Raw genomic sequence first — 13,890 nt, 5'->3', positions numbered from 1 at the left:
CCACACCATTCATGATTTTATAGACCTCTATCATATCCTCCCTTAGTCGTCTCTTTTTTAACCTGAACAGTCCCAGTCTTTGTAATTTTTCCTCCTATGGAAGCTGTTCCATACCCCTATTAATTTTCATTGCCCTTCTCTTTTTCCAATTCTAATGCATCTTTGATGAGATGGGGGTGATCAGAACTGCACATGTATTCAAGATGTGGATGTGCCACAGATTTACACAGTGCAGTGGTGGGCAACCTGCAGCCCATCAGGGTAATCTGCTGGCAGACCACCAGACAGTTTGTTTACATTTGTATGGCCTCCTGCAGCTCCCCGTGGCCATGGTTCACCATTCCCAGCCCATGGGAGCAGTGGGAAGTGGCGGCCAGCATGTCCCTGTGGCCTGCACCGCTTCCTGCAGTTCCCATTGGCTGGGAACAGTGAACCGTGGCCACTGGAATCTGCGGGCAGCCATGCAAATGTAAATGAACTGTCTGGTGGCCCGCTGGCAGACTACCCTGATGGGCCGCGTGCAGCCTGCAGGTTGCCCACCACTGACATAATGCCATTATGATATTTTCTGTCGTATCTATCCCTTTCCTAATGGTTCCTAACATTCTGTTAGCTTTTTTGACTGCCACTAAACATTCCAGCAGATGTTTCAAAGAAGTATCCGCCATGACTCCAAGATCTTTCCTGAGTGAAAACAGCTAATTTAGACCCCCTGGGCGCTACTTCACATTTAGCAACATTGAATTTCATCTGCCATTCTGTTGCCCAGTCACCCACTTTTGAGAGATCCTTTTGTAACTCTTCATAGTCAGCTTTGAACTTAGCTATCTTGAGTAATTTTGTATCATCTGCCAATTTTGCCATCTCACTGTTTACCCCCTTTTCCAGATCATTTATGAATACTTTGAACTGCACAGATCCCAGTACAGATCCTTTGGGAGACCCTGCTATTCGCCTCTCTCTACTGTGGGCACTGCCCATTTTCCCCCCTATTCTTTGTTTCCTAAATTTTAACCAGTTTCTGATTTATGAGAAGACCTTCCCAAATGTTAATTACCCAAGTTAAAAATGTGTGTCTTATTGGTAGGCTAAATTTGTCTAGCTTTAACTTTCTTTGCCATTGTTAACTTCCAGCCATTGGATCATATTATACCTTGTCTCTTTTTAAAGAGTCTTTTATCATCAGATTTCTGTTCCCCATGTGGGAACTTACAAGACATCCTTCAGCCTTCTCTTTAAGTTAGACTCCAGGAGCTCAATCTGCTTATCACTGTAAGGCAGGTTGTCTAATCCTTTAATCATTCTTATGGCTGTCCTCTGAACCCTCTCCAATTTAGCAACATCCTTCTTGAAATATTCCAGAGGTGGTCACACCAGTGCCAAATATGGAAGTACTCATCTTTCTACTCAGTATCTTCCCATTTATACATCCAAGGATTGTATTAGCCCTCTTGCCCACAGCATCTCACTGGGAGCTCACAGAATTGTAGAAGATTAGGGTTAGAAGAGACCTCGGGAGGTCATCTAGTCCAACCCCCTGCTCAAAGCAGGACCAACACCTACTAAATCATCCCAGCCAGGGCTTTGTCAAGCCAGACCTTAAAAACCTCTAAGGATGGAGATTCCACCACCTCCCTAGGTAACCCATTCCAGTGCTTCCCCACCCTCCTAGTGAAATAGTGTTTCCTAATATCCAACCTGTTCATCTATCTATCATGTTCAATTGATTATCCACTATGATCTCCTCCATCCCCAAGATCTTTTTCAGAGTCACTACTTCCCAAGATACAGCTCCCCTACATTCTCTGTTCCTAAATATAGGACTTTACATTTGGCCATATTAAAATTCATTCATGTTTGCTTGTGCCCAGCTTATCGTATGATCCTGATCACTCTATCAGTGACCTGTCCTCTTAATTATTTACCACTCCCCCAATCTGCATGTCCTTGGTAAATTTTAAGTAATGATCGCGTTTTCTTCCAGGTTTTTGATAAGTGTTAAATAGCATAGGGCCAAGAATCAGTCCCTCTGGGACCCCACTAGAAACACAACCACTTGGTAATTCCCCCTTTGCAATTACATTTGGAGATCAGCTGGCCCATCTTAGTAAATTTAATGGGTACCATGCTGATTTTGTATCTTTCTAGTTTCTCAATCAAAATGTCATATTCAGGTTACCAAGTTAATTGCCTTCTAGAAGTCCTAGTATATTACATATATGTAGTTACCTTTCTCAAGCTTGCAATATCATTAAAAAAAGATAGTTTGGCAAAATCGGTTTTCCATAAACCCGTGCTGACTGGCATTAAATTATATTATCCTCCTTTAATTCTTTATTAATAGAGTCCTGTGTCAGCCATTCCATTTTGCCCAGCATCAGGATCAAGCTAACAGGCTTATAATTACCCAGGTCATCCTGCTTCCCTTTTTTAAATATTGGCCCAAAATAAGCTCTTTCACTCTTCAGGAATTTCTGAAAAGCAGCTTTAATGGTCCAGAGAGCTCTTCGGCAGCTTTTTTAAACTTGTGGATTCAAGTTATCCGGGCCTGCTGATTTTGAAGTGTTCACCTTTGTTAGCTGATATGTAACATCCTCAGTTACCATTTGAAGAGAGAGTCTATCCGCCACATCCTATGACTAACTCATCTGACTTTTTCCCAAAATGCACAACAGAAATATTTACTGAACACTTCTGCACTGACAATTCTACCATTTGCATCTAGTAATGGAGCAATCCTTCTTTCTGTTCCTTCTCTACTTAAAAAACTTCTTATTCTCTAACTCTGCTGGCCACAGATTTCTCCTTGTATCACTTTGTTTCCATTTTCATACTGTCCCGCATGACCTTCTCATAAATAAACTAGGAAAATGCAACCTAGATGGAGCTACTATAAGGTGGGTGCAAAACTGGTTGGAAAACCATTCCTAGAGAGTAGTTATCAGAGGTTCAGAGGCATGCTGGAAGGGTATAATGAGTGGGGTCCCGCAGGGATCAGTTCTGGGTCTGGTTCTATTCAATATCTTCATCAATGATTTAGGTAATGGCATAGAGAGTATACTTACAAAGTTTGTGGATGATACCAAGCTGGGAGGGGTTGCAAGTGCTTTGGAGGATAGAATTAAAATTCAGAATGATCTGACAAACTGGAGAAATGATGACATTCAATAAGGACAAATGCAAAGTACTCCCTTTAGGAAGGAACAATCAGTTGCACACATATAAAATGGGAAATGACTGCCCAGGAAGGAGTATTGCGGAAAGGGATCTGGGGGTCATAGTGGACCACAAGCTAAATATGAGTGAACAGCGTAACGCTGTTGCAAAAAAAGCAAACATCATTCTGGGATGTATTAGCCGGAGTGTTGTAAGCAAGACACAAGAAGTAATTCTTCTGCTCTTCTCCACTCTGATTAGGCCTCAGCTGGAGTATTGTGTCCAGTTCTGGGCGCTACATTTCAGGAAGGATGTGGACAAATTGGAGGGAGTCCAGAGAAGAGCAACAAAAATGATTAAAGGTCTAGAAAACATGACCTGTGAGAGAAGATTGAAAAAAATAGGGTTTGTTTAGTCTGGAAAAGAGAAGAGAGAGGAGACATAACAGTTTTCAAGTATGTAAAAGTTGTTACGAGGAGGAGGAGGAAAAAATGTTTTTCTTAATCTCTGAGGATAGGACAAGAAGCAATGGGCTTAAATTGCAGCAAGGAAGGTTTAGGTTGGACATTAGGAAAAACTTTGTAACTGTCAGGGTTGTTAAGCACTGGAATAAATTGCCTAGAGAGGTTGTGGAATCTCCATCATTGGGGATTTTTAAGAGCAGGTTAGATAAACACCTGTCAGGAATGGTCTAGATAATTAGTCCTGCCACAAGTGTAGGAGACTGGACTAGATGACCTCTCGAGGTCCCTTCCAGTTCTATGATGATCATTTTTCTGCAACATCTAACTTCTGATTTGTATTCCTTGCTATCAGCTGCCCCTTCCTTCCATCTGTTCAATAAGATTTTTTAAAAATAGCTCTTTTCACTTCCCCTGTAAGCTAGGTTCGGTTTTTGGCCAGCGTGGCCTTCTCTCAGTTATGGCTTTTTGGACATCTAGTAAAATGTTCTTAGGCGGGTCCCACTTTTGTCTCCCAACTGAATGGGCTCATCATTGTTTTCAGCTTTGTGAAACTGGCCCTTTGAAAGCACTAAGGGTGCGATCCATGGTGCATCCTCATGATCCGTAAAGCTGCCACTCAACTGCCGCCTAACTCTATGGGAGCCTAAAATCACTTGGTGCTTAAGTTTTTGCCTCGAGGCATGCACACTGCTGCCTCAATCGAGGTGCCCTGTGCCTAGGTCAAGCAGAGGAGAAACTTAAACCAAAGGTCTCCTGCATACTGGGTAAGAACCCTAACCACTAGGCTAAAGGTGTATAAAGGTCCTCCCCACTCCTACTGGCTCCAAGGTGTTTTATTTTGACCCCACATATGACTTAGGTGGCTGAGTTCCTATCTTCCCCTGGTTCATGGATCGCAGAGATGTGTTTCCCCAGTCATCCCAGATTTCAGTGCCTAACTCTGAGAGGGGGCGAGGGTTAGCACACACCACTCTGGTTGGCATCTCCCAGGGGCTAGCATGCTGACTCTGTGTATCAGAGTCTCAGGTTCCTCTCTCTCCCCATTCATTGTACAGGGAGCCTAGGCACCTAACTCAGGCTTTGTGGATTGTAGTGTTGTTCCCATTATTTTCTAAATACCTAAGAATTAGGTATTGTGACACACAGCATTGCAACACCTAAGTCTCTTTGTGGATCCCACCCCAAGAATATACATTACTGGTCTAGGCTCTATTATTTTGCACATACCAAATGTAATCAAGTCATAATTACTTGTACCTAAGCTACCATTCCTTTTTAGTTGACAGGCCTGAGCACTTGTTAAATTGAATTAAAATCACATTAAAAACCATTTTTAATTTATTAAGGGGGGGTCACACTCAGAGGCTTGCTGTGTAAAAGGGGTTGCCCCCCCTCCAAAAAAAAAGTTTAGAACCACTGCCTTTGCTTTATTTAAAGGGACATTCACATCACACACACTTTCAGCTGTTTAAAAATCAATAGAGGTCCCTTTGGAGTAAAGTATCAGCCACAGTGAGTAAAAATCTGGCCCTAAGAGCCCAGTTGTGCAGCCCTTACAGTGCAGCCCTTACACACGTTGGTGAGCACTTTGCCCGTGAGACAACTCGCACAGCAAGGTGCTGCTTAATATAAGTAGGGGTATCTTCCTCTAGCCCTGTCGCGCTAAATTCTGGCACTGAGTTTGCTGTATTTTCTCAGAGCAGTGCCAAACTAATAACATAATAATATCAACAACCACCTCACCACATTGCCACATTTTTTCCCACTGGAAATCTGCAAGTCAAAACAACTTATTGAACTGAATTAAAAGCAGCTTTGTCTTAAGTGTTTGACATGTGTAACACTAAATTGTTCAGTTGTCTTGGGAATTGCAGTAGGTTATGGGATCTGTTCTTACCTCTTGTGTTAGTGGAAGTAGAGCAAGATCCTCGGCTGCTGAAATTTGGCACAACTCCATTGTCAACTTGAAGCTATGCCAGATTGCCTGGCCCTGGGGTGGGTTTGTGTGTGTGTGAAAGTGAGATGGGAGGGGGAGGTATATATTTCTGTATGTGGGCAGAGGAGCTAATGGAGGTCTGATCATTCTTTATGGGGAAAACAAGAATCCTATTCGGGACCAGTAACTTCTACCCTGTTTGTTCCTTTTGATCACTAGTGGTGAACGGGTTCTCAGAAATTCGTGCAGGCAGGATTTTTAGTTTAGTGAAGCTATAACTAACAAAAATACCCACAGTTTGAGGGGGGCTCAGTGGAGAGAGGGAAGCCTGGAAAGGGGGAGCAGTTTAAGACTGGGGAGGCAAGAACCAGAGAGAACCACCTTCCAGAGTGCCTTGGGGCTCCTGCTGTCACTGTCCACCACCACAGCTGTTAGGAGCTGGGCAGTGATAGATGGTCTTTTCTCTCCTCAGATGGAGTTTGGAAGGGCTGCTGCATTGTACTGCAGTGGTCTGATGGCCCCTACACATCCGTCGCCCTCCCGCTGTTTGCTGTCTCTTGGGCTTTTAAATTTAGCGTAGCATCATAGCAGCGTCTCAGATCATAGGGAATATGGCCGCATACTGAGCTCAGACCCAGGAGGCAACAGTGGCTAGTTAGGGCCCGCCCTCTCCCCCATCTAAATTCCCACCTCCTAGCACCACTATTCTCCAGCAGTAGCTTCCCTTCCTTTCCCTGTGCTTCTTCATTCCACCATATTGCATGTCTCCGTTACTCCTCTCACCCTTGACAAAAGGCAGAGCAGTGTCCGCACCCCAGTGCCATGAAACAGCTGAGCAGGCCGTAAGGGTTAAAGGGCAATAAAGTCTTGGCAGCCTCATCCATCAGTGTAAGCATTCACTTCAGGTGGGGAACGTATGGTTACATAGAACCTGACTTAATAGTTGAGCCGCTATGTCATGTGTTAGGCCAGCAGTCAGACTAGATGATCGTAAAGGTCTGTTCTGGTCTAAATCTCTCTGAAGACTAGGCAAGCTGCTTGTAGTGCGAAACAGGCAGGCTTCTAATTGAAACAGCCCCATGTTAAGTACCGTCATTGGGACCAAGCCACAGCTTCGCTGTATGGCTTAATGGTCTTTTACTCCAGCACAGTAACTATCAAGAAGTTTATGATCCAAAAGCCACAATCAGCAAAGCAACATGCGAGTGTGCCCTTGTGCCATCTAGTTACCTTGCATCACCGTACTGAGGGTGAGGCAGCTTTTGTGGTTCCAGATTCATTACATAAAAAAAAATCTTTAACTAGAGGACTCAGTTTCTCCAGCAGTTTTCTTTCCTTGTTTTTAATTTAAGGCCCCCCTTTTAAAACAATAGGGTTTTGGGGGCACAAGGTTTGCAAATAAGTGCCTTAAAGCCTCCAAAATTCATACCTGTGCTTTGGATGCTGGATCTGTCTCCAGTATAGTTAAAGACACTAATCAGAGATAGCAGATACCATTTTCTATATGCTGTATAGGAACAATGGGGCAGCGACCTCTAGAGTGGTACAAAGAAACTAGCCTAGCCCCTATCTTAACTATAAGTCTGGAGAACATCTTCAGCACACCTTCCCGATTCAGATGCTTTGACAGCTGGAACATTGTTGCACTCGCCTGCCATGCTGATCAACACTCGTGGACAATGGCTCAGCAGCAGGAAGACTTTACTTCTCCCTGTGCTAAAGATTGACTATTTGCAGTTTTCTGTAGCTCCAGCTTTGAAATTAACGGCTAATGGAATGCAGCAAAACACCAAGGGCAGATAACAAGAAGAAAGATTTGCTACATTCAGAGATAAATTTCCATTTCCCCTTTGATGCAGAAGTGCAGAGTCTTTTTTGAAAATGTTTTGACTAGACTTACTGGGCGGAGGGCTAATTATTTGGAAAATTGCTGGAAGATGGTCAGAAAAAGAGCCTACCGTGACCGTCGCAGTCCTCTGTTTATACTGAGAAAAAGTGCAAGGATCGCTTGTGAAATACAACCATGTGCATTACTGAGCATAGTCCTTCTGTTAAACCTTGCCTCAATGGATGGCCTAGCCTCAATAGTCTTGCACTTCAGTCTTTCTGAGCGCATCTTAATCCCATAATGCTTATTTACACATTATGCGCAGTGCATTTTGCAAACACTCCATCAGCGACAGTCCCTGCTCTGAAGAGCCGACTACCGAAGGCAGGCAGACAGACAGACAGAGGCTGGGGTAAGGGGAATAACCAAGGAGGAGATTTTCATGGGCACCTAACTCCCACTGCCTTTGAAAATCATCCTTTGCGGGTACATTCCACTCTGCTTTTACACATTTATGAAGAAACAGGACCAAAGTATTCCTGTTTGTCTGTCTCTCTCTATATAGATAATGTAAACAGTTCATAGACAAAGTGCTGGTAGATGGCACTTCAGAAACTATAGCATAATTCCTGGGTTTTGCAGGACCAGTAAAACTAGTTGTGCACTGCAAATGATGACCTCTGCACCAGGTTTTAACTATAGGTGGCACTTGGCAATAGTAATATCTACCAGGAGTCCTAGGGGAAAAGTCACCGAGCTGCCCACAGTCCCACTTCAACCCAGAGTCAGGGCACTTGGATCCGGTCAATCCTACCCCAAACAGAGGTGGGGATGAGGCCACCTTGATTCAGCACCTTGATTCAGCCAGTGGAGTTCCGAGCTGGATTTTAAAGCTATCCCTCCTGGGCAGTCCTGCCATAGCGTGTGTAATGGGGGTTCACTTTGCTAGCCCTGAGCTTGTGCTGATGGATCTAGCCTGCCCCTTTCTCCCTTTCCCTCAAAAAGGGAACATACATAGATGGAGCTGAGTGATGCTATACCCAAATTTAGCCCTGGAATTCACATGTAGTGTTGCAGTTCCCTGGGTTATCTAGTTTGGAAACACAAGATTTGTTCTCTTATCCAGGACCACTGCTCCATCACGTCCTGAATCCTTCCTCCACTCGTCGCTAATAGCTGACACTACACAAGCCTCTAAAACCTCCAGTTGGGCTCAATCATAGGTGTCGGTGAAAAGATCCCCACTGACTTCAAAGGACTTTGGAACAGGCCCATAATGCACCTGGCCATTTTTGCACTGCTGTTCCTACGCAGATTTCATAGAATCTCAGAATATCAGGGTTGGAAGGGACCTCAGGTCCATCTAGTCCAACCCCCTGCTCAAAAGCAGGACCCATCCCCAATTAAATCATCCCAGCCAGGGCTTTGTCAAGCCTGACCTTAAAAACTTCTAAGGAAGGAGATTCTACCACCTCCCTAGGCAACGCATTCCAGTGTTTCACCACCCTCCTAGTGAAAAAGTTTTTCCTAATATCCAACCTAAACCTCCCCCACTGCACTTGCAATTTCTCTAATTGCCACTGGGCTCAGAGTTTATATTCTGAAGCATGAGATTTAGTTATTCTTATCACAGAATGCGTAACAATATTACTCAGTTCTTTACAAAAACCTTGCTGTAGTATTTAACTTTGGATACATTCAGAACAAAAGGGACACATCTTCCAGGCTATGGAAAGCCCTGCATCAGTAGGACTGGCACGTTTCTGTCACACAGGGAAGGCGACAGAACATGGGAGACCCTTGCAGGGGAACTACACACCATGGTGCGTTCTCTGGGGATTCCACCTACACCAGCATTAAGGAGAGTAATGGGAGAGGTTCAGCTGCAGAAGAGGCATGGTCGCATCAGCAGCTACACAGATCCACCAGCCAAACCCCTGCACCGACAGGACGTGGACACCCAGCAATGGACTCCACAGCGTCCCTGATATTTTAGCAGCAACTGCGAGAGGCACAGGCAACCCGAACAGAGAAGGCTCTCTCTCCAGCAAGTCAGCAGAGCAGCAAGCTCTCTCCCTCTGCTGTTCCCTGGTGATGAATATCTAATTTTACGCCCCAACTGTATTTACTCAGCAGAGCCATTAGCCTGGCTATAAACTCCCAAACGGTGGCACAAGCTGATTTGGGGAGGTGAAAATAATAAAGCTGCAGCACTGCTATATCACTGAAAGGAGTCGCAAGTCCAAAGCAGTTTTTCACATGCAGACACTCAGTTGTAAAATATGGCTTAAAATTATTATTATGGAGGCTTAAAATTATTCGTAGGATTTATAAACGTACAGAATATCCTGTTGTCAGCCCCCACATCTTGTGCAAATAAGTTACAAAGGCCCATCTCCAGTTACTGCGGAGGCGGATCAAGTAATATACTTTCTTACTGATGATTATCTGTCATGAAGGTGAAAGCACAATGAGTCATGCAATGGGTTTTCACATGCAGTCTGCGTTATAAATAGACGTGTGAAGATATTTAAAGACAATTTGGGCAAGATCCTCAGGTGGTGCAAGTCTGTGCAGCTCAGCTGAAGAGAAATGGAGGTACAGGGATTTACACCATCTGAGAACCAAGCCTCCTATATCTGCTGAAACCTAACTGACCTGTCCATTGATTTCGGTGGGCTTTGGGTCAGACCCCATGAAGCAATGGTGGGCAACCTGCGGCTCGTCAGAGTAATCTGTTGGCGGGCCGCCAGTTTGTTTATATCTGCATGGTTGCCCGCAGCTCCCAGTGGCCACGGTTCACCATTCCTGGCCAATGGGAGCTGCGGGAAGCGGTAGCCAGCACGTCCTTGCGCTGCTTCCTGCGAACCGCAGCCACTGGCAGCTGCGGGTGGCCATCCAGATGTAAACAAACTGTCTGGCAGCCTGCCAGCGGATTACCCTGACAGGCCGCAGGTTGCCCACCACTGCCTTGAAGCCTTGTAACATCCATATGGTCATTGACCCTCTCCGTGGAAGACCTGAGAAATTCCAGACGGTTGAAACCCTGCCCCCAAGAGCAGCCCGGGGAGGCCTAGGCACCACAGAGCCACTGTGGTACAGCCGTGCTGTCAGGGACTCAGTACCCCTGCACTCTCTTCTCTCTGGAGCCTCACTGAGAGGGTGATTTATTGGGGCAGACAGAGGGTGGATTTATGCTGGCTCAGTTCCACTGGCCTCATACCCTCCCTCCCCCGAGGAGGGAGGTGGCACAGGAGCCCCAGCCATTGATACAGCTCATGAGCCATTGCAGAATGACCACATGTGCCTTTCACCCGAGAGGCTCCTTCCCTCATCTCCTAAGCAAGTCACCTGTAGGAAGCCAGTTTACTAGAGCTTTCCAGGAGGGAAGGGGGCAACATTTGCCCAGCTGGATTTAAATCCACAGAGGGGGTTGTGTGGCATTATGGCAGATTGAATTTTGTTTTGGAGATGTGCGAGGCCCAGGCATATTGTTAAAGACCATCTAAGCTGTGGCTCTGCGGGGAGAGTATTTGGGAGTCATCGCAGGAGCTCAGACAGATGCTTGCCCAGTGTGAATTCTAAAAAGTAATAGCACTCAGGATGGTTTGGTGCATTAAGGGATGGGAATTATTTGTACTGTAATTTGAGGTGGGACTTGCTAGAGAGAGTTAAGAGGATAATGTGGAAGGTACTGATACAATGAGCAACTATGCCTCTTCATTTGGAAAAATCTCTTGTTAGCTTCACTGAGGTTTGGGTCTGGCCCTTGGAGTTCTGTCTCCAAGCGTGATCACCTCCCTGCAGTGAAACAGCCCAGAGAAGGGGGAAGATGCTAAAGGTTATTTTGATGGGACTTATGTATGAGTAGAGGTTTCAGTTGTTTGTGCAAAAAGAAGCTAAAGGCTGGAGCAGAGACTTGAATGAGGTCATCACAATTATTTAGAGGTCACTTCCATACTTAATTGGTAATGTCACATATGCATGGTAGGTACAGTCATGCTAGTGACCATCAGCTCTGTGCTAGCATCATGGTTGGCAATTCTGTACATTCATGGTCAGCAGCAACTCCAGTGCTGAGCTGGGGTCTCATAAGGTCAGATCCAAAGCCTACTGAAATCAATGGAAAGATTCCCACTTAAGCCAATTAAGTGATTCCCACTGACTGTAGGGAGCTTTGGATCAGGCCAATTGTGACTACTATTGTGAGGACAGAGGCCACCTACTGAAAGTATAGTTACTCCCTGTAACTCTACATGAGTATTTTCTGTCTCAGTCAAGAACAACAACAACAAAATCTCTTAAATATTTGCTGGTCACCTCTCCACTGGGTTGTAAGTAAGAAGAAGAGGCAGCAAATATGATCATGCTTGTTTAGAAACAGGAGACAGGAATAACAGCAGAAGTCTTTCTGATCACGCAATGCTAAGGGGACTTTGCTCTTACCGACAGGATCATGCAGGGTTTCTGTATTTGCAGATAGTGGCAACTGCTGCTTTTTCACAAAGTTTAATGGCAAGCTACAGGTCATAGGTAGCCAGGGGACGGCAGCATGGGGAGTTGCAGGCTGCCACAGGAGTCTGAGTTCAAGTGACATCTGACTGAGTTACTGGAGATGCTGGATTCTTCAATGCAGACCTAACCCACATACCCGGGCTGATGGATTATTAGGGGAAAATGGACCTGCTGTCTTTGATTAGCTTTGATTTGCTACCGTGATGGCATATATTGATGTAAAAAGGAAACCACATAAGCTTCTCTTTGTACTGTATTAGAAATGCCTTTGTGCAGGACAAGGCTAAGTTATTTCATCTCAGAATTGAGGGTGAAGTCAATTTGAAAGGAAAGATCAAAAGATGGAAAGTAAGGGGAGGAAGCGCTCTTGAAGCAATATACAGTATAGCTACTCTGCCACCTTAATTTTAATGCCTCTCTGAGCACAGACTGGGGATACAATGCTTTGTGTCCCCATATTAAGAAAGCCCTTTATGATTAGAGCTGAGTTCCCTTTGAACGAGCTCGCTAATTTAAATGAAGGGTTGTGCACCACTTCACATGCCAATGAGTTATAAAAGACCCAGCTATTTGCTGACTTTCTGCAGACTGCCCACGTGATCTGAAGCCCCTGGCACCGCCTCTGAGTGAAGAACAGAAAGGAGCCCTTTGGCTAATGTCTACACAGGGATAAAAGACCCGCGACTGGCCCACAATAGTGGGGCTTGGGCTCGCAGGGATGAAAAATTGCTGTGTAGACATTCAGGCTCGCAGGTTCCTAGAGCTCAGGCTCCAGCCTCAGCCGAAACATTGACACAGCAATTCTTCAGCCCCGGTGGCCAAGCCCTGTGAGCCCAAGTCAGCTGAGCTGGGCCAGCCCTTAGAAATTCATTTCTTTCAGTGCCTTAGGTGTTCTGCCAGTTAGCTTAAAGGGAGGGATGGAGGGGAGAATGCAGTTAGAGGTGTCAGTAGAGGAGCCTTTTGTCTCCATCTATCTGTGAAGGCTCTTTAGGTTGTGAGATGTATTTGCCCAGTTGTAAACTCTCCTGTTTTCACACACAAACTGCAGAGTGCCTGTAACACTGTCAACACTGTATTAATAATAGGTGCCTGGTTGTAGATCACTCCTGTTGATTTCAGTGGGAGGAGGAGTGGATCCGTGTAACTGAATGACATCAGGAAAGTTGATCAGTAAGGAAGTGGGACAAGAGGTAGACTAGACTGAACCAAGAGCTTAAGCAAATTAAAAGTCCCACATGAAGGCAGGGTGGGAGAATTTAGTTTGAGTGAGCAGGAAGAATGGGGCTCGGGATGGAGGAGCTTGGCAATCCTATACAAAGCCTAATCCCATAGTAAGACACTCTGCTAAGGTGCTGGTAGAAGGCAGGGGAGGCAGACTCTTTACACAAAGCAGGAGGGGTAAGGTGAGGAACACGGTTCTAAAGCTAACAACAGAAAGTAAAAACAAAGTGAGCTGTGGAGAAGATTAGGCCATGAAGATGCCTAGGCATAGGTGCCGACTCAGTGGGCGCTCTGGGGCTGGAGCAACCATGGGGAATAAAATGGTGGGCCCCGCCGATGAGCTCCTCCCTCTCCCCCCACCAGTGCTGGCTACCCGCTGAGGATCAGCTGTTCAGCGGCAGGCAGGAGGCGCTGGGGGGGAGGGGTAGAATAGGGCAGGAAGAGGCGGAGCAAGGGCAGGGCACTTGGGGAAGGGGGTAGACTGGGGGTGGGAAGAGGCAGGGTGGGGACTTGGGGGAAGAGGTGGAGTGGGGGTCAAGCACTCCCCGGGAAATCAGAAAGTCGGCACCTCTGTGCCTAGGGCAGCAATCCTGAGATCCCCTCACTTTCCAGTGAGGCAGTCCTGGCTATGGCCATTGGCAGCAGGAAGTTCTCAAGTTACCTACCACCCCCTCACCTTTCTAGGAGCATTAGGGGACAAGATCCAGCCAGGGAAGACCATAAAGTGGACTGGGCCAGCTGGAGAGGGGGTGAGGCCAGGACCTCTCCTG

At 45.9% G+C, this 13,890-nt stretch overlaps 1 protein-coding gene across 4 annotated transcripts in view; it reads left to right on the top strand.

Annotated features, from left to right (window-relative positions):
- The window catches only part of SHLD1 (shieldin complex subunit 1), a 91,489-nt gene that overhangs the window by 52,024 nt on the left and 25,575 nt on the right, over window positions 1-13,890 (top strand). The gene's annotated exons all lie outside the window — the stretch shown is intronic.

This window comes from Lepidochelys kempii, chromosome 3 (assembly GCF_965140285.1).
Source record: "Lepidochelys kempii isolate rLepKem1 chromosome 3, rLepKem1.hap1, whole genome shotgun sequence".
In the NCBI taxonomy this organism is placed as follows: Eukaryota; Metazoa; Chordata; order Testudines; family Cheloniidae; genus Lepidochelys; species Lepidochelys kempii.
This window is presented reverse-complemented; position numbering and strand designations above follow the sequence as displayed.